Source organism: Schistocerca piceifrons, chromosome 2 (assembly GCF_021461385.2).
Source record: "Schistocerca piceifrons isolate TAMUIC-IGC-003096 chromosome 2, iqSchPice1.1, whole genome shotgun sequence".
Lineage (NCBI taxonomy): Eukaryota > Metazoa > Arthropoda > Insecta > Orthoptera > Acrididae > Schistocerca > Schistocerca piceifrons.
The window spans coordinates 1,035,456,308-1,035,461,274 of record NC_060139.1 but is presented as its reverse complement, the minus strand read 5'-3'; the positions used below and the strand labels follow the sequence as shown (position 1 = coordinate 1,035,461,274).

Here is a 4,967-nt window from a genome sequence, read left to right as displayed (position 1 = left end):
ACCCTACAGGCGTCTTTAAGTTGGCAACGGAATTGCAAGTTTCCATCAGACGCTGATAGCAGTCGTGTGGGAGTAGGTGGAACCAGTGGAGCACGCCTCAAGCAGCTGCGTACCACGAGCGCCCTCTGCCGCCTTGACATAGGGCGGCGGGTGGCAGTCACAAAGCCCACTCGCGTTTGGAGCCACTTCGTTACACAGACGTCGCCTAGTTGCGGCTCCATCAACGTTCATGCTTAGTTCAGACAGCCTAGTCCCTGTAGGCATTGTGACGGCTGGACTCTGTCTCTTGCTGGATTACGAGGGTGAGTCAAATGAAAACCTTAAATATTATTTATTGTGCAGAAGTGGTACAAAGATATATTACTTTTCAATGTAATCTCCCCCAGGCTCAATGCAAGTCCTCCAGCGCTTACAAAGTGCATAAATTCCTTTAGAAAAAAAATTATTTTGGTAGTCCGCGCAACCACTCACGCACAGCGTGGCGTACCTCTTCATCAAAACGGAATTCCTTTCCTCCCATTGAGTCTTTGAGTGGTCCAAACACATGAAAATCACTTGGGGCAAGTTCTGGGTTGCTCGCTCTCTTCGTTACCGGTTGGTGGAAGTGAACCCAGATTTCGTCCCCAGTAACGTTTCTTGCAAGGAAGCCATCACTTTCTCGTTCAAAGCGCCGAACAAGTTCTTCACAAGCATTAACACGTCGTTCTCTCATTTCAAGAGTCAGCTGCCGTGGCACCCATCTTGCAGACACTTTGTGAAACTAGAGCACATCATGCACAATGTGGTGTGCTGACCCATGACTCATATGTAAACATGTTGCACTGTCATTCAGTGTCACTCGGCGGTTATCCTTCACTACTCTCTTTCAAATTCTGAAGGTGGCAGGGGTAAAATACAGGGAGCGAAAGGCTATTTACAATTTGTACAGAAACCAGATCGCAGTTATAAGAGTCGAGGGGCATGAAAGGGAAGCAGTGGTTGGGAAAGGAGTGAGACAGGGTTGTAGCCTCTCCCCGATGTTATTCAATCTGTATATTGAGCAAGCAGTAAAGGAAACAAAAGAAAAATTCGGAGTAGGTATTAAAATTCATGGAGAAGTAGTAAAAACTCTGAGGTTCGCCGATGACGTTGTAATTCTGTCAGAGACAGCAAAGGACTTGGAAGAGCAGTTGAACGGAATGGACAGTGTCTTGGAAGGAGAATATAAGATGAACATCAACAAAAGCAAAACGAGGATAATGGAATGTAGTCAAATTAAATCGGGTGATGCTGAGGGGATTAGATTAGGAAATGAGAAACTTAAAGTAGTAAAGGAGTTTTGCTATTTAGGGAGTAAAGTAACTGATGATGGTCGAAGTAGAGAGTATATAAAATGTAGACTGGCAATGGCAAGGAAATCGTTTCTGAAGAAGAGAGATTTGTTAACATCGAGTATAGATTTAAGTGTCCGGAAGTCGTTTCTGAAAGTATTTGTATGGAGTGTAGCCATGTATGGAAGTGAAACATGGACGATAACCAGTTTGGACAAGAAGAGAATACAAGCTTTCGAAATGTGGTGCTACAGAAGAATGCTGAAGATAAGGTGGGTAGATCACGTAACTAATGAGGAGGTATTGAATAGGATTGGGGAGAAGAGAAGTTTGTGGCACAACTTGACTAGAAGAAGGGATCGGTTGGTAGGACATGTTTTGAGGCATCAAGGGATCACAAATTTAGCATTGGAGGGCAGCGTGGAGGGTAAAAATCGTAGAGGGAGACCAAGAGATCAATACACCAAGCAGATTCAGAAGGATGTAGGTTGCAGTAGGTACTGGGAGATGAAGAAGCTTGCACAGGATAGAGTAGCATGGAGAGCTGCACCAAACCAGTCTCAGGACTGAAGACCACAACAACAACAACAACATGGCTTCAACTGCTGCAATGTTCTGTGGAGTCACAACTCGTTGTGCCTGACCTGGACGAGGAGCATCTTCCACTGAAGTCACACCATTTGCGAACTTCCTACTCGATTCCTAGCCTCGCTGCTGTGACAAACATGCATCACCATACTGAACCTTCATTCGGCGATGAATTTCAATAGGTTTCACGCTTTCACTACGCAAAAACCGAATAACAGAACGCTGTTTTTCCCTAGTGCAAGTCGCAAGTTGGGCGGCCATTTTTATACTGATACTGCGACGGTATGTGTGCTTCTGCACTATGCTGCCACCTACTGGTCATTCTGCACGCTGTTTATAGCAAGCTTACCAACTTACAGGATAACGGCGCGAAATTTCGATTTGTTATTACAAATTTAAAGTTTTTATTTGACTCACCCTCATATTTGTAATTAGCCTTCATATAATTGGAAAAACACAAGTTAAGTCAGTCTTCTGTTTACTGTGGTAATTTGTAGGCTAACGATTTCTCCTTGTGTCCACCTTTTTTACGGCGACAGTTGTCGCACCAGTATGTAGCCCCTCTCTCCTTAGCGTTTTGTAGAAAGTCACACGCAACATATATAATATTGCATACTTCAATGCAAAAGAATAAGAGGAAGGCAGCTGTCATGTCAATGCCTTAAACTTATTCAAGACAATGCAGTAAACACATACATGAAGTCTGATTGTTTCAGTTCAACGCAGCCACTGATTCACAGGTGTGCGCACATTTTCCAGGTCAGTAAATTGAGAGCAGTGTCAAAAATCGAGTGTGAGCTTCTAGCGCTTGGTCGCATGAACGCTACTGTCGTAATTCGCGAAAACGAAATGTGAATATGAGTACAGTTATGATCTGCACATTCTCTAACGTGGTGACTCTACCGAGGCGCTCCTCATAAAGCCGGCCGCTGTGGCCGAGCGGTTCTAGGTGCTTCAGTCTGGAACCGCGCTGCTGCTACGGTCGCAGGTTAGAATCCTGCCTCCGGCTTGGATGTGTGTGATGTCCTTAGGTTAGTTAGGTTTAAGTAGTTCTAAGTCTAGGGGACTGATGACCTCAGATGTTAAGTCCCATAGTGCTTAGAGCCATTTGAACATTTTTGAGCTGCTCATAACGCGTACACTTATTCTAACCTACAGATCTGCAGAAATCATTCTTACTCGCGTGGAATATGAGTGTTCTCAGGTTAAAATGAATATCATGGGACTGAAAGAGTTTTAGACTGGTAATTACAAACAAACTGCAGGCCTCAAACAAATATTAAATACCAATTGAATTAAATTCAATGAAATGAAATTAATGAAGGATAAAACTATTCATTTCAGTGAATCTCATTTAACTTATGAATGATACCACACTAGAGCACGCGACAGTATTCCGTCATATATGTTCCTCCCCAGTGATGTCACTCCAGAAGGAAAAAGCCCTGGTTGGTTTTTCGGTAAAACATGACGAGCCAGATGTCGAATTCGTATACGGGCCTCGTACAAATTTTAATTTATAACGACATATTCTGTTAGTCTCAGATGCATATGTGTGACTGTCGTAACACTAAAGACATAGTAACAGGTGAAGTGTAGGAGATACACAGTTCACGTAGTGGGTTATGTTACATTACTCTCTTCCTCCACCGCCATTTCCATACAGATCACTTGAAAATTAAAGAAACTACGTTATATACGAATGTTAGTAAATATCTATGCAAATCGAGATGAAAAATATTTTGGACTAGCAAGAACATGGATGTACCTAGCTGTTGCCTTCCGCCTTCCAGTCAATCCTAGAAAAAGAATCTTGGCGAACAGTACTCCCTCCCTGCCCCACTAGACAGACAGACGGACAAAAATATCAGCCTAATATCACTTTGAAGAAAACCAGAACACGTGATGGATACTGAAATTTCAAAACTACCAGCGTCATTCACTGCGAAACTAAGCTCCTTGTAGCGCTTGCACTGTGAAGAGTTGTAAGTGAATTAGCTGTCGTGCCTGATACCATTTCCCTATCTGCAGATAAATGGCATCTTATCTGCAAATTTTCCGTCCACTGACCATGGAGACATCGGATTCGCATCTAATTACAGGTATTTCTGTTACCAGCAAATCGACGGGGCACGCCCGTATGTTGCCAAGGTTGTTTCGCCTACGGTGCAAAAGTTTCTCTGGAATGCCCTTACACATCCTCCATACAGTCCCGATTTCTCTCCTTTGCTTCGAATGAAGAGGTGCACGACAGGGTACAAATCATGATCGTGTAAACAACAGCCAACGGCCTTGCCGCAGTGATAACACCGGTTCGCGTCAGATCACCGAAGTTAAGCGCTGTCGGGCTGGGCTAGCACTTGGATGGGTGACCATCCGGTCTGCCGAGCGCTGTTGGCAAGTGGGGTGCACTCAGTCCTTGTGAGGCAAACTGAGGAGCTACTTGATTGAGGAGTAGCGGCTCCGGTCTCGTAAACTGACATACGGCCGAGAGAGCGGTGTGCTGACCACATGCCCTTCCATATCCGCAACCATTGACACCTGTGGACTGAGAATGACACGGCGGCCGGTCGGTACCTTTAGGCCTTCATGGCGTGTGCAGGAGGAGGAGGAGGAGTAAACAACTGCGAACATTTTTCCATTAAGGCACTACGTCTTGACTCACAGTGGGATTAACGTACGAGGGGTGTTAACTAACTAACGCAACATCTTTTTTTTTTCTCCGACAGACTTGCTGTGCGGCATCGTGGAATAATCCCGCTACAGCCCCTACAGATCACAGATCAAGAAGACCGAGCGAGGTGGCGCAGTGGTTAGACACTGGACTCGCATTCGGTAGGACGACGGTTCAATCCCGCGGCCGGCCATCCTGATTTAGGTTTTCCGTGATTTTCCTAAATCACTCCAGGCAAATGCCGGGATGGTTCCTCTGAAAGGGCACGGCCGACTTCCTTCCCCATCCTTCCCTAATCCGATGGGACCGATGACCACGCTGTCTGGTCTCCTTCCCCAAACCAACCAACCAACCAACCAACAGATCATGACGTTCCGATGGATGGTGGCGCTACC

The 4,967-nt window shown here is 45.3% G+C and overlaps 1 pseudogene; it reads left to right on the top strand.

Annotated features, from left to right (window-relative positions):
* Nucleotides 1-4,180: 4,180 nt before the first annotated feature.
* On the top strand, nt 4,181-4,298 carry LOC124778542 (annotated as a pseudogene).
* The last annotated feature ends 669 nt before the right edge of the window (nt 4,299-4,967 follow it).